At 43.1% G+C, this 25,388-nt stretch overlaps 1 pseudogene; it reads right to left on the bottom strand.

Moving 5' to 3' along the window:
* Positions 1–14,857: 14,857 nt before the first annotated feature.
* LOC134361977 (large ribosomal subunit protein eL33-like) lies at positions 14,858–15,176 on the bottom strand (annotated as a pseudogene).
* Positions 15,177–25,388: the final 10,212 nt, after the last annotated feature.

Here is a 25,388-nt window from a genome sequence, read left to right as displayed (position 1 = left end):
ATTTATCCATCCAAACCCATTCATTTCTAAGCTTAAGCCATCTATTGCTCACTCTGAGCACTTGGGGAGTCTGCTACTTTTCCTCTTCAATCTGTAGAACCAAGAACTGAAGGTAATGCCTTAGTATGTAGCCAGAGCTTAACACTGAAGAAGTGGACAGTGGAGGCTATGGCAAGTTAGTAAAGAAGTAAAACAGAATAATAAAAGATATTTTATTCATCTAAAAGAATGTTAGGGGAAAAGGGGAACATAAAACAGGTGGGTAGACATATAGAAACAAATAGTAGATAATAGATATAAGCCCAACTATATCAGTAATTAGTACAAATTGACTAAATAGTCAAGTAAAAAGCTGAGGCTGTAATACTGGATAAAAAAATATACATATATGTTGCTTATAAGAGACATATTTTAAATATAAGAACACGGAAAAAGGTTAAAACTGAGAGGATGGAAAAAGAATCACCACAAAAGAGCTAGTGTAGCTTTCTAGTATCAGACAAAGTAGATTGTAAGGCAAGAAGCATTACAAGACATAAAGAGGGGCACTCATAATGATCAGGGAGTCGATCCAATAGAAAGATATCATGATCTCTTAAATCCTAACATATCCAACAACTTAGCTTTAAAATACAAAAAGAAATCATCATGCTGAAGGGACATCTGTACTCCCATGTTTATTGCAGCTCTATTTACAATAGCCAAGAATTGGTACCAACTTAAATGCCCATCATCAGGTGAGTGGGTAAGGAAAATGTGGTATATTTATACAATGGAATACTATTGTGCCATAAAAAAGAATGAAATACTGCCATCTGCAGCAACATGGATGAACTTACAGAAAATTATGTTAAGTGAAATAAGCCAGGCACAGAAAGAGAAATACTGCATGTCTCACTTATATGTGGGAAGGAGGAAAGGAGGGAGGGAGGGAGACAAGGAGGGAGGGAGGGAGACAAGGAGGGAGGGAGGGAGACAAGGAGGGAGGGAGGGAGGGAGGGAGGGAGGGAGGGAGGGAGGGAGGGAGGAAGGAAGGAAGGAAGGAAGGAAGGAAGGAAGGAAGGAAGGAAGGAAGGAAGGAAGGAAGGAAGGAAGGAAGGAATACAAACAATAAAAAATTGACAGATCTAAAGTCCACTGATGGAAGTCACTGATAGAGTTCAAAACTGGTCTGAAGAGTGAATTTACTACTAATTCTGATCTCATTATCACAAAGCACCTGACTTGCCTGAGTCCTGGTTGACCATGAAGTTATCTCATGGACTCAGGTAGGGGCAACAGGTTGATCCCACTAGAGCTGTTGCTTAGTGAAACCTTCAGAAAATATCTCCAGGCACTTTGATTAAACCACTATGTATATGATATTGTTAAGTAAGATTGGTGCATTCCACAGGCATTTTTCTAAATGAATTTTAAACAGCGTCAGCAGGTCCCCCCAGGGCAATGTCCCAGCCTTGGGATCCCCCAGCTCCTGGTCTTGTTGTCAAAGAATAAACCATCTGGCAGCTGCATCTCAGTACTTGGACACTCAGGAGTCCTTGCAGATGCTTAGAACAGTGAAGTTGTCCAGGATTGTGGTCCAAAGGATCATCCATATGTAGAGGGTTTGAAAATGCTGGTTTCTTCCCCAGCAAGGCACACATCCCTGAGGTCTGCAGTGTCACTAGTAATTTCTGCCCCAAGAGCTACTGTCTCAGGAGGGTCATTTAGCTCTCTCCATCCTGTCTGCAGAGAGAGCCTGTGCCTGCCCCCACTACACTCACTGCCCATAGTCCACAAAATCTCAGGTCATCATCTCTGCATTAGAATTCCTTTCTCTAAGATTGGGAAATCACTCTGTTATATCCTCCCAGCTTTAACCTTCAATTTCAAGTTTGCTTCAGAGGCAACCCACAACCCAGCAATATGCAATGGTTGTCTTTTCTTCTTGCATTGCAACATTTGTAGCCTAATTTGTACTGCGGGAAGAAAATACACAAGGGAAACTGCTGTAGTCTGCAACTTCCTAGTTATGGAAAAGAGTTCTATGGGAAGTTGAGGGACTCTGACGTGTTATGGGCCTTTAGCTTACTGTAATTTGCCAATTGTGAGGTATATATTTGTTTATTTTTCATTCCCTAAAACTTTCTTTTATTAACAAGAAAAAAGGGGTGGGGAAATCAATCAATTTAGCACTTGATGGGTCTGTACTGCCCTTTAAATGTGAATAGCAAGGGACCTTCAGATGCAAATGTAAAAGTAAAAACAAAATAAAACTAATCAAATAGTTAGTGGTTTCTCTAATAGTGTCAGCCAAATTGGGAGAAACAGCAGACCTAGAAATGGTATATCCTTCAATTCTTGAATATCAGACCTTAAAGAAATGTAGCTATCATTTAATCTGGCTCCTTTCTCTCACAAAATGGATTGAGTGGCTTGGGCAAACCAGATGTCCTAGTCCTCGGAGCTCTTGACCCCCAAATCAAGCCCCACTTCCAGTCTGTAACACAGCATCAGCCCAGAATGCCCCAACTTGATTGGCCAAAACAACTTAGTCTTTTACCAGGTTGCCTCCCCAGGTTATATGAGGGGAGCCCTGGGGCTGTTACATGATCCACACTCCCTCTCAGCGGCCATGCTGCCACCAGCCCCAGCCCTGCCCTGAGCTCTCCCACCCTCCCACAGACCCCTCTCCCTGGCCTATCTTCAGTTTCCTGGGTTCCTCCCGTGCAGCTCCTGCAGACCTGCACACAGGCCCACCCGGGTTGTGTGGGAAAATCCCCAGGCCCTTCCTGATACCACCCCGAGGGTCTTGGGCAGGTGGGGCGCTGTGTGCTACAGTCCAGTCATGCCCCCACCTTTCGTCCTCACTCACTTCTCTCCTTTTTCCTTCAGTCCCCACATGCACCGCCACGAAATTACCAGATATGGAAGACTCTCACGCAGGTTTTGGGGTATCACAGAGGGAAGAGAGCAAAACCCCAACGAGAGGACAACCTGAAACTGAAAACCGTAATAATTGTTCTTAAAAGGTCCTCGGCCACTCCTGCCCTGGGACTTCCCGCTGGCAGGGCAGTCCTCCCCCCCTGGGCTGGGTCCTCCCCATCTCTGCCCACATGACCACTGTCTCTCCTTTCACAGGCTCCTCACCCTTCTCCAGAGTGGCCCTGAAATTCTGAATTCATCTTACCTGCTGTGTGGAGTAATTCAGCAGTCTGGGTGTCCCGGTCTCCCACTCACCCTCACCTTTCGCCAAAAACAACAACAACAAAAGATGATTTAGGCCCTTCAAGATAGTCCCCAAACTTAAGAAAAACATTTTAAAAGCTATATCATATACCCACAGATAAATTATGCCCATCTCCTAAAAGACAAAAGCAGGAATTCTGATTTTAAATAGCGGTGTTCTCTTCCACGATGTGCATCAGGGAGAGGAGAGCTCCCCCTGGAAAAGGCGCTGTCTGGTCTGTCGCGCTGCTGTGCTCCTTGACCTGCCTCACTCAGAGTTACCAGCTGCTCGTTCCCGGGGACCCTGACTACTCCTCATTCATACAGTTCCAGAGCCATGTGAGAGACGCCCTTGGATGGGCAGAACTGGGATTTGTTTATGAGCGTGGAGCATTTCTGAGAAATGAACACATCGATGTTGAGATCTGACTTATTTCCTTGATGATTACAGGAAGAAATCTTGTTATAAACAAGAATATTCTTTGGCATATGCATGGGTATCTCAACTCAGACAATAAAAACCAAAGGATTTTGAGCATTTTGGAAAAAAATAATTTGTGCAATTAATTGACAGATTTCATGGTGATCTAGAAAACGAAAAGGAAAAGCAAATACACCAGAAAAACGGAAAGGGGGGGCGCGTCACATTATTGCTTTACAGTTAATTAGGAGAACTTTTACCGAAACACATAACTGCGTAATAAATATCATGTAATTTTCTTTGAATAAAGGAAAATATTTTCCTGTGAAGTGAAAAAATAATTTTTAAAAACAGGGAATAACATTTTATGAGTATGAGTATTCTCTTCAAAGGGTCTGGGTCAGCAGCTCATTTTCAGTGCCTAGAGGATACTTGTGATTTATCACCCTCTGGTGGTTTAAGAGCAAGAGTATGTGTGTTAAAAATCATGTTCTGCTTGAATCCAACAAGCACGTGTCACACCTTTTAAAAAAGAGCATGGTAAAAATCAATGGATAATAGACAGAGCACAAAGAGGACAAAGAGCTCACATGGCATGTCCTAATGCTTGTGAATAATAACATTAAGTAACAAAGCATCGTTTCTGTTAAAGCTGACCTTCAGCCACTCCCTTACGAGGTAGAAAGAAATCATTTTAATTTCCCTTAATTCTGTTGCTTCCGGGAGGGTAAACTGACGGGTAAGCTGACTTCACCCAGCGTCAATGCAAAGAGCATGACACGGCGTTCATGCCCACAGTATTGCAGCCAGGAAAATGTTCAATCCAAAGGTTCCATTCTCAAGCTCCCGGTGACTCAGCCTTACATTCTCGCCTTGTGGGGCTCATCTCCACTCAGGCAGTGTATGAGTATGTGAGTGTATAGCATGAGAGGCCAGGATCGTCCCTGCCCCCACTGCCAACCTGTAGAAACAGCACCTGCCAGGCTGGAACAGAATGCTACAAAGATCACCTTGAAAAGATCAATGGTTCTCAAGCTATGAAAACTTGAATGCATTTGTATTAGTCCATTTTCTGTTGTCTATAACAGGACACCTAAAACTAGGTAATTTATAAGAAAATGAAATTTACTTTTTACATTTTGGGAGGTTGGTAAGTCTGCGGTTCAGGGGGTGCATCTGGTAAGGGCCTTCTTCTGGGTGGGAACTGTACAGGGTTCTGTGGCGACCAGGGTATCACATGGCGAGAATGGCAAGAGTTCTCTCATGCGCTCCTTATAAAGCCATCAGTCCACACCCATGACAACTCATTACTCCATGAATGGATTAACCCATCCGCAAGGACACAATCCTCACAATCCAATCACCTCTTGAAGGTCCCACCTTCCAAATATCATGATCAGATTTCCCACTCTCTTAACACTGCTACAGTAGGGATCAAGTTTCCAACACATGAACACTGGGTCCATAGCAGCATTGAACCCCCTAGAAAGAATGTGTCACCTAGGAGAGCAGTTGGACAGTCATTGAAACATGGAAAGAAGGAAAAGGAAGACAACAGGGGACAGTGTCCATGAGAAAGAGACCTAGGATGCTTTTTAGGAAAATTGGGTATGAAAGGAAAACACAGACAATATCTAGAAAGGAACTTTGGGTTAATGGATAGAAGTGGGTTAAAATAGCAGTGGTTTGCTCTTAATTCTATTCTAAGGGGAAGGAACCAAAAGAGAGAGAGCAGTTGACATTGTAAGGAAAAGAGGGAAGAACGGCTGTGGGAGGGGGTGCATGGCTAGAGCAAGGCTGGGAAGGGTCTGCTGTTGGGGTCACAGCACTAACAAACAGGCAAGGACTCAGGGCTTTAGGATCTGGGTCCAAATCTTGGTCTTTCCACTTTCTTTTTTTTTTCTGAGGGACCGATGGTTAAAAACAAGCATATAATGGAAGAAAGGAAAACTAGAATTAGGAGGTTGTGATAGGAGAGCTACATATATCAGCAGTGAGCAAATCCAGGTGCTGACATGGCTCATGCTGGCAGAGAGCAGAGGAAAATGTCTTCAGCCTCTGAAACATCAGGGTTTCTTCCCTGGGCAGCTAGATGATGCAGGGGCCAGAATGGCCACCGCTGGCCTTTGGCGGGGGAGAATGTTATATGTGGTCCCAGAGCCTTATGAATGACTGTTCATTCTTTCATCTATCCACAAACATCACTGAGGCCTCTCACTTTGTTGGACACTTAGGGAACGGAGATCAAAATTACAGGCCCTACTCTCAAGGAGCTCATGGCCCAGTACAAGAGATGGACAAGGGACCAGACTATTACAATTTAGAACAATAGCCCAGTGAGAGAAGTGCATCCAGGACACTGCGGGACCCCTGAAGGGAGCACTTTATGCAAAAAGTAGAAGGGTGGAAATGAACGAGGGGCAGCAGATGACAGAAATGAACATGCAGAGAGACGGATGGGTCTCAGAAAAGAGAGCTTCCACGTGGGGGTGTGAGGCTTACTGTCCAGAAGTCAGTGAGGCCAAGATGGGAAATGCTGACGATGAGGGACGTGCAGTCTTTGTGTCAGGGCACTACACTGGGGTGTCTCCCTGGCCTGCTCTGCCCTCAAAATGTTTCCAATCCAGCATCTTCTAACCCTGTTCAAAAACCACCCCTTCCCTTCTGCTAGCCATTAGAATTGAAACTAATTCACACTACCATGTGAAAGTCTGATTGTCTTATTGTTCCCAAGGCACCAGCATTTAAAAGGATGATGCTTGCTGTCGTAGATTGCGTTTTCCAAAAATGGCTGCAAAATATTTCTGATTTCACATGCTCATTCAGAAACTTGATGCTCCCTCACTAAGAGGCAGAGTCTGTTTCCCTTCCTCTTGAAATTGGGCTGGCCTTTGCAACTTCAATAAAAAAAGCTGCTCAGGCCTCCCACCCACACCCTTCCCTCCTCCCATCCTCCCGGGCTGTCCCCTCTCCATTGCTTCCCTGACATGGGGCTTTGGCACTGGAGTCCACCTCCGACCCCAGAAAAATAACCCCACTCCTGCTCTTCTTTACTCGGTGTTCTGCCACCTCTGCTTCTGTGCTGCTGGTGGAGATCCTCATGATCTGCCTGCAGGGGTTCGGGGAGTAAACCCAGCTCTCCTGCTCAGGGCAGGGCTGGGCTGGAGGCAACAATGGGCAGGTTGTTGTTAATATGTGTGGCAAGATTTTATCTTGACCTATCCTGTAAGGTTTTTTTTTTTTTTGCTCATTTCCTTGTGCAGTGACCGAGTGGCCTCACGGAAGAGTAAGCTGAGAGAGAGGGATTGAAAAGAGCCAAAAACCATCGATGCTGAGATTTGTGACTCCAAAACAGCTTTTGAGAATCAGAAAGTGAGGCTTGGGGCACAAAGCACACAGAGAAACATGAACGGAGTATAGAAACTAGAGGAATTACCAGACAGCCCCACGCCAGTGCCTTCAGGGAGACCAGAGCAATGTCCTCTGGACTGGGCCAGAGGAGGAGCAGGTCCAGGTCTGCACTGGGAATATTCCCCCTCAGACTCCAGGAGGCCCTCAGCTGGCTGCATATTCCCAGCTGATCCCCCATCTGCGTGTCCATTCTCCCCACTTCAGCATCTCAGGACTCCCATGAGCCCCACAAATCTTTCAGGAATGCTTTCAGCTGCAAGCAACAAGAAATATGATTAACAACATCTCAAACATCACAGGTTTATTTTTCTCACATAACAAAAAGGTTAGAAATGGGTAGTTGCTTGGGACCCAACTCCTGAGACTAGGATTCAGTTAGTTCTGGAATGATTTTCAGGAATCTGTCATTCTGGAATCTTCCTAGGTGATCTTAATTTGCAACCAGATGTGGAAGCCACTGCCCCCAAGTTTACCTAGCCTGTTGTACTCTCCCCTCTTCTGAGGAGTTTTCTGAGTCCTTTAGCCTGCAGAGCGGTCAACAGCACTACTTGTGAACACCTGATTCATTTATTCATTCAAATGGTCAACAAACACCTTTTACATGGTGGGCACGAGCTTGGTGAGGGTTATGAGGTGGGCCTGCAGACATGAAGATTCAGCAACATTCCTAAATTGGGTTGGATTTCCACAGAATTTATTTCAAGTACTTTTTTTTCCATTGAGGAAAGATGAGGTAACCACCCAAGTCAATAAGGTGGATTGAACATCCTCTTTCCTGCCATTCCCACCCCAAGACTCACTGCTATATAGAAATTTTGTTGAAGATATTTAAAACGAAACAAAACCCTCAAGGACAAAGCTAAAAGAAAAAGCAACAAGTGTGGAGCCTCTCAGGAGGTGGGGTGTTGGTTAAAAGGCTGTACTAAATGCAGGGTGATCTCTAGATCACTTCATCCCACCAGCCAGGCACCTCCTTCATCCAACAGAAGACGTCCTGAAGACAGGCCGAGGGGCAGGTCATCATGCTGAATGGTGAGAGTCACCAGCACCCTGTGATTGCGGCATCTGAGAATCCTGGTGACCCAGCTGCGACTCCCGGGGTGTCAGGCTGGATGTTTTCTCTCTAGGGCAACTGAGCTCATCAAAGACTTACAACAACAGCTACTGGGGATTGTCATCAAACATAGAAATCCAGAGGAAATCAAGATGGCACAAAGAACAGAATAAACTTTCAGGAAAACCACAATTAATATCTTCAGAGAGAGAATATAACTGCACCTATGAAAAAGAACAGACCAAAGAACAAAAATGAGCTCTCAGCTTTAAAAAACATAAAAACAGGAAAAAAATCCAATAGAATCCAAGCATGCTTTATCGGGAAGGTATTGAAGGATATACTCCACCAAAATCATTGAGTAAACCAGGAAAAAGGAGGACATAGGATTTAAGAAACAGGGATCCAACAAAGAAGAGTTGAAGGGCACGACGGAGCAGGAGGCCAGTGGGCTTCAAAGGGGATGCACTAAAGTAAAAAATCACTAGATTAACTGATATGTTTGAACTGTGAAGAAGAGATCAACAGTTCTGGCAAAGAGTAGGAGGAGAATTAGGGGTACGTATAAATAAAATTTAAGATCATTTTGAACTCTAGGGAGAGAAAAAAGTCACAAGACCATGACAGAGAAAATATTATCAGTGTACACTGCATGCCTTAGCTGGGAAAAAACATTTACAGTAATTGCAACAGTGTTAACTTTGAATATTGGTTTAACAAAAAATTATGTCATAATTATATTGGAAGAATGGGGTAACAAAAACGCTGTATTCTCATCCTTCATAGGAGGAAGTCAACAGTTTATATCTAAATCCGAAAAATCAATACAGAAGGATATTATTTAGACACACAGAGGAAACATGCAGAAGAAACAGCTGAGCCTATTGAAAGTGAGATTTTCGTTTCTCTAAAGACGGCCGCGTGGGAAATGATCTGTCAGACCCCAGGGTATTTTTCTGGTCAACAAACCCCACATGTTGTGACTTTCCCCCTAGTTCACCGGGTTCAGCCAAAGTCCTCCCTTGAGGATTGGCAAATGTAAGTTCTAAGGAAACACACAAACACGATGAACTTCATTTGAACTCCGTTTCATCCTTATATCCCTAAGGGAAAGTGTCATAACAACTAGGAAGGAGACAGAGCAGACGCGGGCGGGCGGCGGCATCAGTGCCCAGGGTCCGCGCATCAGCCCCGAGAGCCGGGGCCACTTCCCCCCCGGCCCCGCGCAGGGCCGCGTGTGCGGGATGAACGAGAGACCCAACGCAGCGCAGAGCCGCCCGCTCGGCATGGCGCTTCTTTCCGATTCACTCGGAGATTTCACGACCTACTGTGCATTTTGTTATATATGAAGTGGGCACCTCTAATGCGCAAGGGACACTCTCTGCCCTCAAAGAAATTACGATCCGTTTGAGGAGGCGAAGTGGACGAAGGCACATGCAGACTCGCGGCCGCGGACGGGCGAGCCGGGGGGCGGCGCAGGGAGCTCTCGCGGGCCTCGAGCCCACCGCCCGGCGCGGAGGGGCGCGGCTTTCCCGGCTCTGGCTGCAAAGCCCTAGAGTCGTTCCCACGTGTTGTGTTCATCGTGTTCGCGCTGAGGATGGGAAGATGAGAAGACAGCGTCACTCTTGCTGACAAAAGTCAACAAAGCTCAAGTTTGGTTGGCTTCCTGCAGCGTTCTCATGGTGACCTCGGTGCTTTAACTCTAAGACGGAAAAATAGTCTTTCTCTTTCCTTCCCTGCCAGGGACGGGATGGGAGGGGCATCGGGGGCAGGGGCGGGCTTGTCGCCTGCCTGCCCTGCTCAATCACTCGGTGGCTGCGTATGTCGATTGATTCTGTCCTGTGGGTCCCACTGGATCGACGATTAGACCAGGATCCAGGAGTAGCTAAGAGAACCTGCCCTGGTCTGGGTCCCTGCTTTTGGTGTTTTCTGGTTCTGGAATTCTTTGTCTCCACTCCTGTATCCTCAGGAATCCACCAGATCCAGTGCTGACCCCACCAATTCACATCAGAGCAGCCCCTTCCTCGTTCTAGGAGGATACTCTATGGGAGAATTCTTGGTTTCACTCTGTGCTTGTTCAGACTTCAAAGTGTGGAGACTTCACTAAATGCATTTCTTTAGCTCTGACTACTTTGCTTTTATTTATTGTTGTAAAAAAATCAGGTGGTGCAATACTCTTCCAATTTGGTAAATATTCCTCTTTAGCAAAATGCACGTCCGTTTTAAACCTCCCTGACTTTGGGAAATAAGATAACTACAAGAGAAGCACAGACCTTAAAACGCTCTTGCACTCTACCAGATGGTAACTTCTGTGGACTCGGTTGCTTGTGTGCATGTTGGAGTGCTCAGTTCTAATTACCTGCATCCAGAATGAAGATCCTGTCACATAGTAGACCCTCAATAAATACTTTTAGATGAATAAAAAATAAAAATCTTGCATCTGATGGTTGTAAGCTTATCCTATCGCCATATGAGAGAGTTGGAGAATTCTGTGTTCAAATACACTTGTCCATCTCTAAATTTACATGGACTCTGCCCACTTTGTTTGAGGCTGTCCTGGGAACGCATGCTGATTATCCTTGTGGCTCCATGTCCCAGGTATAAGGGGAAAGGCCTCTCCTCCCGCTCTGTCCAAACAGTCTTTTTTGTGAGGACAGTACAAAGAGAACAAGGCTCCAGCTGCCATTTTCCACTGACCACACAGGCTCTCTGGCATGATTTGATATGTAGGAAAATCTCTGAGTGGGCAGAAGGCAACTGGAGAAGTCACGAGAAGAAGACCCCCATATCCCTGCCCCAGCCATGCTCCCTTTAAGGATTCTGTTGTGGGGGCTGAGCACCACTATGTGTCAGCAGTAAACAAGACAGACACAAGCTCTGCTTTCAGGGAACTTACAGTCTTATAGAGGAGATGGATGTTGCAGGGTCCTGTAGGGGCACATAGAAAGGCATGTGGCCCAGACAGCCACAGAGAAAGTGACCTCTAAAAGCTGACACTTGAAAGATGACTGAGGATCATCAAGCCAAAGCAGGTGGGCAAAGAGAGGGCTCCCAGCAGGGGAGCAGCAGATGTCAAATGGTGAGAGGTGCTGTGATACATTTGAGGTAATCCTGGAACAGAGAATGCAAGGAGAGGAAGCAGCTGCGGATAAGGAAGGATGAGGGAAGCAGGGGGCAGATCACAGAGGGGTCACGTTAACAGGTTTGAGCTTTATCCTGAGAGAAATGGGAAGTCACTGAAGTATTTCAGGCAGGGGAGGGACGTGATCAGATTTTCATTTAAGAAACATCAGAGCAGTTTGAACCAGCAGAGGGGCAGTGGGATGAGGAGAAGTAGCAGAAGTTATAGGTCATAGGAAATGAATGGATATGGTGGATGAAGAGGGGGAAGTCAAGATCAAGCCACAGGCTTACAGAATGAGCAAGTGAGAGAATGGAGGTGCCATTCCCTGAGCTAGAGCTCATGGAGGTTTGGAGAAGGTGGGAAGACTGATTCAGTCTGAACTTGTTGAATTTGACTTAAGCTGTAGGACATCCAACTATACATTAGATGGTTGTGTATGTGGGTCTGGAGCTCAACAGAGAATCTGGGCTGCAGAGGGGTATTTGGAAGGTGTCAGCAAAGAGATGGTCATGAAAGGGGAGAGTCAACAGAGGGTGGTGACTGGTTAGCTGGGGAATTAATTGGCTGGTTTAAAAGTTAATATCAGCTCTCTAGCTGAAGAATCAGAGCACATTTCAAGATCAATTTACCATTCTGAGACAAAACTAACTCTGGTCGAGGCCCTGGGGCAGCACTGTCCAATGCAGTAGCCAGTAGCTGCATGTGGTTATTTTATAAATTAATTTAAAACTTAAAATTCAGTTCCATAGTCACACTTGCCACCTCTCAGGTGCTCAATAGCCTCATACAGCTAGAGGCTGTATTGGGCAGCACAGATATTGTAGAACATTCCCATCATCACAGAAAAGTCAATGGGACAATGCTGCCCCAGCATTATGTATTTATGTTGTTGTCAAGTGAAGGGCTGGTGCAAACACCACAAGCATCACATGGTGTAGCCTAAATTAGCAGGCAAAGGTCAGCAAAACAATGCATGTGGTTCCCCATCACTTGTCTCCCAAGAAAGATACGCTTAGGCCAGCCAGTGCTGGATGCAGCCTGAACTGTGCTCCAGGACAGAGAGAGCCCCTGCAACCCCCCCTCACTGTGGACTTTGAGGTTCCAGAGCAGGCAGTAGAACCTGACCAAGGTGTGACTGGAGGTTTTCGTGACCAAGAAGCCTCTTAAAGGAGATGGACCTTCTGCCAACTGACCAGGAGTCCCTCTCCTGTGCTCTTAGAGGAAAGCTGAGCTGTGGAAGTCCCTTAGGCAGTGTAGTGGCCCTGTGCCCAGCAGCTCGTTGCCAGGATCCCAGAGAGATTTGGGTCATCTAGGGGACAGTACTACCTGGGTCTCCTCAATAATAAAGTACATTCTCTGCTTCTTTTCTAAATTAAGCTTTACTGAGAATGTTGTATTAATGATAAAACAGACTCACAGGACATCAGGAGCCATCTGGTTTAGTTAACGTTTTAAAGCAGGATTCTTCTGACACATCTGAGAGAGGTGACTCCCCTTCTGCTGCTGTTTATCCAGTGACCTCCCCAGTAGGACATTATATATACATACACACACACACACACACACACACACACACACACACATAAAATCTCCTTTTGGTTCTGTTTCTCTGAAGAACCCTGACTATATACACAGAGATAATATCCAGCTCAACCACATTCTATTTAACAGCTACATGGCAGTCCAATCCTATACTGATGGATGTTATCCAGTTTTTGTGCTGTTTGCTACAATGCCACAGTGAACATCCTTGTCTCTGTGTGCAAATGCACCTCTAGGATTCGTTCATAGAAGTGGATTTGCTGGGTCCAAGGACACGGACATTTAAATTCTCTTAGGTGTTCGCCCCCCCCGACACCCACAACCAGCCCAAAGACAACCACCAAGACACCACCAGAAACACCCCAGCCTCCGGAACTGGGGTGCTGGGGGCCAAGGGCTTCGGCCACAGCCCCCTGACATCTGCACCCAGCCCGGCAATGACTGAGCCACCGCTGGAAGCCCCTGGTCTCCCCTGCAGGAATGAGGGGGTGCCACAGGCCTCAGCCCCACCCCACCTCCTTCCTCCTTCTTCCCCCCCATTTCCCTCCCCTTTCTCCTCTTCCCCACCCCACAACTGCTCCACAACGACATCTTAGAATGTAAAAAAAAAAAAATTTTAATAAACAAACTTTATTAAATAAATAAATAAATAAAATTTGTTAGGTATTGCCAAGTTGCCTTCCAAAAAGCTGCCCCAGTTTACACTCCACTAAGAGGGAACGAGAATGCCTGTTTTCCTCACAAGAGGTGGCTGGTGGGTGGGTTGAAGACGGGCAACTTCAGCGTGCTGCAAATGACAGGCCCCCAGGATGGGGTGGGGGTGAGTGTATGAGAAACAAGACCGCAGAGAGGAAGAGACTAGGAATCCCGAGGAGAGAAGCTGCAGAGCCCATGCCCAGGGGCTGGCCCGGTGAGGAGGGATGCCTGCCCATCACGACAGCAGGAGGAGGAGAAGGTTGGGCTGGTCAACGGGGAAGTTTGGTGGCAGGGAGAGGTTTCTGTGTTTTTTCTGAAATGTAGAAGGAGAGAGTGGTTGCTCAAAATGAAGGCAGAGGAGTTAGGTTGGGAGGCTGATAAAGAATGAACATTTAGGTAACTACCTTGAGGAATAGAAGGGAGAGGTGACAAGGGAAACAAAGAAGGATTTCCAAGCAGCATTTAAGTCCAATAAATTATTTTTAGCCCAATACACAAGTTTTCAACAGCACTCGTCAGTCTTCACTAATGTGTCCCTCCTTCCAACAGAGAGCAGTAGAGGAGCCACTTTCGGGCAGACCACCATCTGAAAATCCCTTGAGAAAGGGGAGGCAGTTGGGGACCTTCTGAGGCTGGAAGTTAAGCTAAGCCCCAGCCCCAGGATTGCTTGTGTACCAGGGTCATCCACGTTCCCCAAACTCCATGAGGGTCACTTGATTACTGAGGTGCCAATGGTGTGATTTCAGGACGTTCCCGAAACACCTCCCCCATCACTCCTGATAATCACCTCTGAGAGCCGAGAGCTGGTTTTGTTGAGGTACACAGCAGGAGCTCACTGAAGTCTGTCTTCCTGGTGGGGACGACAGAGACTCCTTAGTGCAATCTGATCGCCCAGCCCTCTCCCCCTACAACTCTCCCATACTAATCCTTCCTAGGCCTAAAACAGATCAAGCCTACCTTTTCAGGGGAATAGATGATCCCTGTTCTTCTAATGATCCTTCACAGAACTCAGGACCTACTCTCACTGTCCTGATCTCAAGCTGCTCAGCATTTTCTTCTGATTTGTTTTCTTTCCAAGGATGGCTCTTACCTCTGCGGGAACATCACCTTAGAAAGGACACCCATGAGCCCTATGAAAGGTCCCATGGGGCATGCAGAGCAGCCCATCAGTGACCCTTGGGGCACTGGAGCAGGCAGCCAGTGGCAGGGCCTTCCAGACAGGTAGCCTACATGACTCCAAGGGCAGGTCAAAAAGGAGGACCTAACATGCTGTCCTCACCTCAAAACTCCACATTCCATTGTTAGGCCTTCCGACATATAGGAATTTGGTATCGGGGGGGGGGGGTTGTTTTTTTTTCCAAGGGAACAAATGCACAATTTTATTTATTTACATTCAATGAATTTAAATCCTTGAGGGGTACAGCATCACATAGATTCTGTGCCCAACGGCCTTAGAAGGAAGGTTGCTTTGGAATTTGGCACAAGCCATGCCACTCTTTCCAATGTAACTTTCCCAGATTACTCCGGTTTTGTTTGGTTTGCCTCCAGGAGTCACTGTGTTATTCTTTGTGCATATAAGTACGTCTTTCACCCAAAGATAATTCAGTTTCACCTTGGACATAAACACCTTCAGTTTCAAGAAGAGCTGTGTGCTCCACTCAGTTCCAGAGATCCCGCTAATAGTCTGTACACACAGCCTTCAACCACAGTCTTCCAGACATATTTGCCGTGTTAGGAGTCCTGCTCTCAGCAGAACTCTACAAGCTCTGAGATGGCAGAAAAAGTGGATTTGATATCTTTTGACAGGATAAGAATCTTTTTCTATTTAGAGAATAAAGGACTTCATACAATTTATTCCAAAATAAACTGTTTTGATTGCTGAATTCAAGATGTAGTAATACATGTAATCCTAAATCTTACTTAAATTCTTAAAACTAGTTTTAATTTCCATTTTTTGTGTGAAAAATTAACACTACAAAAAAAAATAGTTCCACTAATAATTCTTCCCAAGAAAAATCACTTCACTTCTCGCTATTAAGTTTTGAAAGATAGCATATCAATTTACCTGGACATCTCCCAAAATTCATAATTAATCCCCAAGTGATGTAAGTAAAAGTTCTGCTGGCCAGTAAAGAAGAAAATGGAAATGAATTTCATAATGTATTAAGATTGCTCAAGATATGGCCCAAAGCCATATCCCCTGGGCTCTGCAGGATCATGTTCTCAGGCAAAGTAGAGTTATTTGGAGAGAACTCGAGCTCTGCCAAGAAGCACATGGGGTATAACAGGATGTGGTAGCTGTGGTTTGACTTAGAAGGCAACATCCCCTTCAAATCAGTAATAATAACAATATTTAGCACCCCTGGGGCGCTTTTGAAACCTTAGAAGCCCTTCAAAGCCCTACCATGGGTTAAGCACACCAAGTTGCTGAGAAAGGTCATTTTACAAATATCGTGTACGCCCATGTCTTCTACACTGGTAGACAGCACGAGGGTGGAAGAAACCCATAGGACTGAGTGCCAAGTCGCAGGGTCATAGTCTCTTCACTGAGCTTCCAGTGCCCACTCGCCTGTTCTCATATATCCACAGAAGGGCACCCAGTGTGGACCTTTCAAGACACAGTCTCATCTCATCATGCCTCTGCTCAAACGTTTGAACAGTCTCACAACATTCTCATAAGACAGGCCAAATCCTTACAGGGTCTTTGGGACTTGCTATTCATCTTAGTCCATTTGGGCTGATATAACAAAATACCTTAGACTGGGTAACTACCACAGCAATTTATCACTCACAGTTCTGGAAGCTGGGAAGTCCAAGATCAAGGCACAGGCACATTCGGTGTCTAGTGAGGGCCCCTTGCTCATAGACGAAGTCTTTTCCCTGCAATTGCACATGGCAGAAGGGGCAAACAAGTTCCCTTGGGCCTCTTTTATAAGGGCACTAATTCCATTTATGAGGGCTCCACCCTCACGACCTAATCACTTCCTAAAAGTCCTACCTCTTAATACTATTGCATTGGGGGTTAAGTTTTGACATATGAATTTTGCGAAGACATACAAACACTCAGAACATAGTGGTGTCTGACTCCTGCTCATTTGCTCACTTCATTTTCCACTTTCTGCTGCTGCCACATTGGCCTATGAGCTCCTCAGACACTCCAGGCAGGCACCTTCCCACCACAGAGCTCCGTACAGACTGTTTCTTCCACCCAGAGTGCTGTCCCCCCTTTGTCTTATCTCACACTCTGGCTTCAGATGTCAGCTTAAAGGTCTATTCTTCAACAAATTTCCTGCCCCCTACTAGTTTACCTCTCCCAGAACTAAGGGTCTTTCCCTCAACAATTTATCACAATGTACAATAATGCAGTTATGTGGATGATTATTTGATTAACATCTCCCTCCCCCACTACGCTATGGTCTCCATAAAGGCAAGGCCCATGTCTGTTTTGCTCACCATTTTATTTCCTAATGCCTAGCGTAGGTGCATACTAGGCTCTCAATGAATGCTTGACACATGAACAAATAGTTAGCGCTTCACCATCCTTTAAAAACGTAATATTTGGGTTCACTCCCCACCACCCCAGCACAAGGTATAACTAGCATGCAAGTTTCTATCCCTAATACAGTTAAGGTTTACTCTTGCATCTTATTCTCTAGAGTGCCACAGTATTTTGATTACTTTAATTCATGCATTTTTGTCCTCCAGAAAGAAAGAAAATAGTCATAGACTCACAGTACTAAAGGGGACTCAGTGATCTCAACTGGACAGTTTAAATATGAGACGAATGTTAAGCAACCTGGTCAAGAAAACTGAGCTTCTTAAAGTTTTCTACTGTTAAAGATTCTCTCCCTGCTCCAGAAACTTAGTCAAATTCCACTTCAATCCTTATTCATTCTGATAAGCAAAGAAAACTCCTCCTCCTCACTTTCCTGTCATTTCTCTCTGCCTGTTGGGAAATGAAGATGAGCCAGCTGAGCTTGTAGGACTTCCTCATTCTTCACAAAGCTCTCTACATAGGTGATGCATGCTATGCCCCTTTTCTCTTCAATAAACCACCCCATTTCTCTTTCAATTGCTTTATTTGAGGTGTTTCTTCTTCTCAACTTCTGTGGAGTTGTCATGGAAAAGTAGGGACAAATTTGCTCTGCCAGACAGTAAACACATTATAAGGCTGTAATTGAGGCAGCTAGTGCCAGGACTTCCCTATCAGTAGCCTTGGTCCTTTGGGCTCCAGAGCCACTAAAAGAATGTGAAGTCCCTATAACATAAATCTTGGGCCTGCCTGGCCAGGGCTGTAATCCATCATAGCTGTTGGGAAGCAGTTCTCCACTGGACCCACTTGAGGCTGCCTCTAGGTCAAGGCCCCCATCCAAGGGTCATTCTTTCAGCCTGAGGATTCCTGCCTTCTCCTGGCCTCCCTGGCCTCTCTTGGCTTCTTCCCACTACACCTTTCGGATAAGAAAAATTAATTAATTAAATAATTCATTAATTCCTGACCATAACTCCTTTAATACATATATCTGCAACACGGACAAACACACACATGAAGGTGATTATATTTGTTATGTTTAAGGAACTCCCCATAGAAAAGAACACTCATTGCTGTTTGTATTTTATGTAATGCTGCATTTACTAAACCTACAAGCTTAATTTTAAAAACTTAAAAAATCAAATTTTTTTATACATTCAAGCAATGATCATAAACTTAAATTACTATAATAATTTAAACTACAATTTAAAATTTATTTTAAACTTTGAACACTCCAAACACAAACACAATGATTACAAAACCCTTAAAACTATTCTGAAATATCAACTGAATTCATTTCCTAACTCTTTCTTTACTCGTTATGCCTTCCTAAGGTTATGTTAAAATGTAGTGCTTATTTTGAAACCTTCCCAGGATGATATAAACATTCCAGGCCAAAAGGAGAGGGGGCAGTATCACTAGACGTCTAATCAGGAAAACCAAACCCACTTGGGGTATTCCAGACATAGGGAATTTAACACAGTGACTTGGTTTCCAAAATGCTGGAGGGAGGTGATTCTACCCAGAGATTGACAGTAGCAGGAAGACACCACCCCGTTCTGGCAGGAACAGCAAGTGTTACCAGAGAGCACAACCACTGTATAGGCAAGGCTGCCAGAGCACCTGCTGCTCTCCCCACCATCCTTGTGGAAAGCCCAAAGCCCACCCCCGTCAGTGCCAGAGCCAAACTCACTCATGCTCACCTCCATCTCTCCTCGCACAAACAGAAACAAGTGTTCATTCACATCCAATGTTTGTAAGTAGACACAACCTGACAGAAGAAATAAAAAGCCCACATGTATTACTGTTCTACTGTAGGAATGCTAGTCAGACCTCACTCCATCCCTGTGGTCCTCAGAGCACTGGCTTTAATAGTTACAATCTCTCCCCTGTACAGGTTGCTTAGCAACTGAGGAAGGGAAAGTAACAGAATGCTATGCTTGCATTAGATAAGGGAATGATGCCAGCAACGCCAAGAATAAGCAACAGGAGGCTGTGAGGTGCCTGGGAATCTTCCACTTCCACAGCTTTTCTATCTTTGGCATAGCTCTTTTGTCCTTAAGTCCCTTAAAAGCTTCAACTCCTCCCCCCAAGGTTGCAGAGAAAGCAGCTGTGCAGCACTGGGATCAATAGTCCTCCCCATCCATTCCTTTTAAGTCAACAATGATAATAATAATAATTTCCTCATAAACCATAAGGAGTTGCCTGCTTCTTTCTTTGGCCTCAGAAAACCTTCTCAGTTTGGTGGCCATTATACTGTTAGTTCATACTCAACATCTACCTGCTGCAATCAACACAAAATTAAACACCATCAGTGCATTAACTCTTATAACTTCCTTTTTGTTCCCTTTATATTAATGTTCATCTTTTAAATATCATTATGAACTTTTTACAACTTCAACTATTCTGGTGAACTATAGTGATCACTTTCCTTGTGATTTTCATACTGACAAAGGCAGGCAGGAACCTGTCTTAACTGCCTATGTCCTTTCATCACAGCTCCTCGAGTCCTTGAAGTCATTCTTGTTTTGCTCCAGATCAATCCTGAAGATTTCTCTGACCAAAACTTTCTTGGAGGGAATCATCTTTCCTCCAAGGGGTCCTGGTTCCTTATAGAGACAAAATTCTGGGCAGTGCGTGTGCAGAAGAGAGCAAGTGATGGGCAAAGCGCCCCTGCTACTCTTCTCTGTTGTTAGCAGTGAGAATGAAGGTACTGTCCTTGAAGACTTGGATTCTCAATAACACTCTGATTTAACACATGGTGTTGTTGGAACCCACATTTCTTATAGAACGAGATTTCATTGGCCACCTTAATTTTTTATTTTTCTTCTCTTTCTTTCCTCAGGAAAACTGAGGCAAAGAGAGCTTATGAAATGTGTCCAGGATGACATTGTCAGTAAGCAGCAGGATACTATTTTAAACCTGATCTAATCCCAAAGCTCACATTCTCTCCATTACACAGCATTTTGTGAAACAGCAGCTATAATCCTACTCATTTGTTCATTTATCCCATGAAACAGTTTTCCTTCATAGCTTAAGACTTGCTTTCTTTCCGTCTCCATCTCTGTCATGTGGTTATAAGGTGATCTAAGTATGTCCTTCCCTTTCTGGAAATGCTGCCGATGATGAGAAGAAAATCCTCCTGTAATTGCATCAAAATGAGAAAGAGTGCTTTTTAAAATTATTTGTATACCTGTGAGAACTTATCAAATACTCCTTCAAGGCAATCAAACTGGCTTACACTTCGAGTTCAAGATCGGGATGAGTACAGCAAAAGAAGTCATCTGCAGAGTGCAAGCCAGCAGAGCAACAGCTAATGAGGATTCAAGCCTTGCCGAGCTCCAAATTTTGCAATAAATGACCCCTCCCTCCTCATGGAACTGGCCTGAGAATCAAGTCAGAGCCCATTTAAAGCTCTTAACACAGCACCTGGCACAGATCAAATGCTTTTAAAATGTTAGCCACCCTTGGGAGGATTACTTCTTTCTGAAGCAGACGGTTTCCTGAGCACCTATTCTGTGCACACTATTATGACTGGAGGTGGGGTTTAGTATAAGCAGGCAATTCACCCTGTCAAATAATAAAAATAATAATTTCAAAAATTAATTTTAACCATGGAAACAATGTTTTAAAAAGTCACAAGGTGCTGTTTTGTGTTAGAGGAAGATGAGCTGGCAGAGGATGGGCGTGAGCCAGCTCGGGGGAATGGAGCATCCTCGGCCTGCTTTGTGGAGCTGCCAGACACCCTCTTTCAGGTCCTAAGAGAAAGAAATGAGTCAAAATAATTGAGCTCAGGCCTATGGTGGAGTAAAGTAAATTAAATCTATGTCTTTACTAAGGATTAAGTCAAAGTGTTTAAGCATTTAAGATGATTCACCTTCATCAAGAAGTCAAAGGGGGCCGAGCCCGTGGCGCACTCGGTAGAGTGCTGCGCTGGGAGCGCGGCGACGCTCCCGCCGCGGGTTCGGATCCTATATAAGAATGACCAGTGCACTCACTGGCTGAGTGCCGGTCACGAAAAAACGACAAACAAAATTAAAAAAAATAAAATAAAAATTAAAAAAAAAAAAAAAAAAAAAAAGAAGTCAAAGGGAGATCTTGTTTTTAGCACGTAAAACAAAAAGACTTTACTCCACCCCAATCCTACCTCTCCCATTACAGCATACTTTATTTACTCTGATTTCTTCATTCACAGTGATTATATTCCTAAACTGGAGCCTACTAAACTCTTCAGTGGCCTTCCATCTGTAATGATGGCAGATTAAATAAATTGCACTTGGCTTAGCAGGATGTGGTAATGCCTCTGGAGAGAAAAGTGGAGTCTTTGTCCCATGTATTATAAAAATCTACTTTTTTGATAAGGCATAAGGAAAACCCTTAAGCCACTCGTGTGTAGCCAAGGTGTCTCAGTCAAAGTTGATCTCAGTTTCTGTAGACAGTGGCACAAATTGACAACAAACAATTCCTGTCAGTTCCTAATTTCTCAGCATAGAATAAGTTAGCTAAGACAGCTCTTAGTAACCTAATTAGTGACTGCAGCCAATTGGATAGAATTTTAAAAATATAATTAATGTCTTTCTATCAAGTTCAAAAGAGGTGTTGTAAATAGGTTCTAGGTTACACACTGCAGTGAAAACCTAAGCTTATACCACGGCATATATACAGTATGTATTTCTTATAACTGGTATGTCTCTATCATCCAACCAAGTGTTCATGGAGGGATTAGCCTGTCAAATTTCTAATAAATGCAGCACAAGTTTTGGAACCCCCGTGAATACCCTCCATGAAAAGGAAGCTAGAAAAACTATACACATAAATGTACACATTTCCCCCAACACTGTGGGTGTCAAGGGAGTTTGTCACCTGACTGCTCCTGTGGATAAAGCAAGAGTAAGTTTTTCATGTGAAATCAAACCCCCAAGCCTACTCCACTTATGAAAATGGAATTCAGACAACCAACAGAGTGGGAGAAAATATTTGCAAAATATACATCTGACAAAGGATTAATATCCAGAATATATAAGGAACTCAAACAACTTTACAAGAAAAAAACAAGCAACCCAATTAAAAAATGGGCAAAAGAGCTAAGTAGGCATTTCTCTAAGGAAGATATACAAATGGCCAACAGACATATGAAAAAATGCTCAACATCACTCAGCATCCGGGAAATGCAAATCAAAACCACACTGAGATACCATCTAACCCCAGTTAGGTTGGCTAAAATCCAAAAGACTCTGAACGATAAATGCTGGCGAGGTTGCGGAGAAAGAGGAACTCTCATACATTGTTGGTGGGACTGCAAAATGGTGCAGCCTCTATGGAAAATGGTATGGAGGTTCCTCAAACAATTGCAGATAGATCTACCATACGACCTAGCTATCCCACTGCTGGGAACATACCCAGAGGAATGGAAATCATCAAGTCGAAGGTATACCTGTTCCCCAATGTTCATCGCAGCACTCTTTACAATAGCTAAGAGTTGGAACCAGCCCAAATGTCCATCATCAGATGAGTGGATACAGAAAATGTGGTACATCTACACAATGGAATACTACTCAGCTATAAAAACGAATGAAATACTGCCATTTGCAACAACATGGATGGACCTTGAGAGAATTATATTAAGTGAAACGAGTCAGGCACAGAAAGAGAAATACCACATGTTCTCACTTATTGGTAGGAGCTAAAAATTAATATACAAATTCACACACACACACACACACACACACACACAAAAAAAAAAAAAAACCGGGGGGGGGGAAGAAGATATGACAACCACAATTACTTGAAGCTGATAGGACAAGCAAACAGAAAGGACATTGTTGGGGGGGAGGGAGGAGAGGGAGGAGGGAGGGAGGTTTTGGTAAGGGGCAACAATAATCAACCACAATGTGTATTGACAAAATAAAATTTAAAAAATAAATAAATAAAAATAAAAGAAAATAGAATTCACATTACATTATCCTTGGAGCACAAAAATCCTGATCCAAAAAATTAAACTGAAAGCTAGTCTGGGACCCAAAAGGCCCTGTGATCTACTAAAAGAGAAACTACCCTGTAAGGACACCATGAAGGAATTAAGACCTCAAAAATTTGAGCTAATCGGACCATGTACCCAACATTAGGGACATTTTTTTTTCTGTCACACTTGAATATTGACAAAAATTGAACATTTACAAAACTTGACTACTGATGGAGCAACAAAAGGAATCTCGTAAATTCCAAAAACTTAGTATCATTCAGATCAAGTTCTAACCACAATAAAAAGCAATTAAAAAGTAAAAACAAATTAAAAATGAACCAATGTATTTGGAAAACAAGAAACACTTTCCTAAATATTTCATGAGTTAAAGAATAAGTCATTTTAAAAATCACAAAATATTAAGAAATGAATACCAAAGAAAATCTTGCAGGTCATATGGAATTCAGCTAATGTAAAACTTAGAGAGAAAAAATTAGATATGTTAGAAAAGAAGTAAAATTTTAAAAAACTAATAATCTAAGCATTCAGTTCAAGAAACTTTAAAACTAATAACCAAAATAAAGTAGAAGGAAGGAAACTATAAATGCAAGAATAGAAACAAATGAAATAAAGAAACAAAGATAACTAAATAGATTTAATAAAATCAAAAGCTGACTCTTTACAAAGACTTGTAAAAAAGATAAAACTCTCACAAAACTGGGCAGTAATAAATGAGAAAAAGCACAAATCAAAATAATAAACACGAAAGTTAAGTATAAATGGTGGTATAGAAAATTTTTAGAATTTCATGAAAGAATACTATGAAAATATTACAATAAATAATTAGATGAACTGAACAATTTTCTAGAAAAATATAAAAAATCAAACTTGAATCAAAAAGAAAACCTGAAAAGATCTGCAAGCATTTAAAAGCAATCAGTAATAAAAAAAAAATTGAATCATTAATTTTAAAAAAATCAGCCACTAACAAAAACAACCCTTCAAAATGGTACAGCCACTTTGGAACACAGTTTGGCAGTTTCTTGTAAAACTAAACATACTCTTATCATACGATTCAGTACTTGCCCTCCTTGGTGTTTACCCAAATGAGCTGAAAAATTATGTCCACACAAAAACCTGCACATGGATGTTTATACCAACTTTATTCGTCATAATTGCCAAACTTGGAAGCAACCAAGATGCCCTTCAACAGATGAATGAATAGATAAACTGTGGCACATCCAGACAGAGGAATGCTATTCGGCACTATATAGAAATGAGCTATCAAGCCATGAAAAGACATGGAGAAAACAAATGCATATTACTCAGTGAAAAAAGCCAGTCTGAAAGGGCTATGTACTGTATGAGTCCAACTTTATGACATTCTGGAAAAGACAAAACTATGGAGACAATAAAAGGATCAGTGTCACCAGGGTTTGTGGGGAAGAAGGGTTAAGTCAGTAAAACACAAGGAATTTTTAGGGCAGTGAAACTGCTCTATATGATACCACAATGGTGGATACATGTTGTTGTACATTTGTCCAAACCCATAGAATGTACAGCACCATGAGTGAACCCCAGTGTAAACTGCACACTTTGCTTGATAATGATGTGCCGGTGTAGGTTCATTAGTTGTAATAAGTGCACCACCAGGTGCAGAATGCTGACAGTGGGAGAGGCTGTACACATGTGGGGGCAGGGGAAACACAGGAACTCTCTGTCTTCTGCTCTTTTTTGCTGTGAACCTAAAACTGTCTAAAACTAAAGTCTATTTAAAAGGGGGCGGGGAAAGCAACAATCCCTGATGGTTTTACAATTGTAGTATCAAACCTTTGAAGAAAGATAAAAATCTTAAATAAAACATTAGTAAACTAAATCCAGCAATGAATGGAAATATTAAAAAAAAAAAAAGCAAGGTTTATTTCCAGAATGAAATGATGGTTTAACTTCAGAAAAATTTATCAATGTAGGAATCAGATTAAGATGTTAAAAAATATACACAAGGGTACTTTGAAAAATTTCTGAATTTATTGAAGTATCCTCATATATATAATTATTTCAATAGATCTAGAAAATGCATTTAACAACATTAAAGCCCATTCATAATTAGAAAATAAGCTCTTAGCAAAATAGTAAGAAAAGGTAAAGCTAATGACTTCATAAAATGTGTCCTCTAAAAGATTACAAAAACATTATAACTAATAATGAAACATTAAAAGCATTACCTCACAATCAAGAAAAACTCAGGGATTTTCAATATCATCTCTTCTATTTAGCCCAGTGTTTTAACCAGCAGGATAAGGTTACAAATAAATGTAATATGTTAGAAGGATTGGAAAGGAAGAAACAAGCTTGCCATTAATTGCAGGCAATATGACTGTTTACATATGTATTTGATTTCTGTTGTTGGGTAGCAAAGTCAGCAGCTTAAAACAACACATT

Source organism: Cynocephalus volans, chromosome 1 (assembly GCF_027409185.1).
Source record: "Cynocephalus volans isolate mCynVol1 chromosome 1, mCynVol1.pri, whole genome shotgun sequence".
Lineage (NCBI taxonomy): Eukaryota > Metazoa > Chordata > Mammalia > Dermoptera > Cynocephalidae > Cynocephalus > Cynocephalus volans.
The sequence above is the reverse complement of the archived record's forward strand: the minus strand, read 5'-3'. Positions and strand labels throughout refer to the sequence as shown.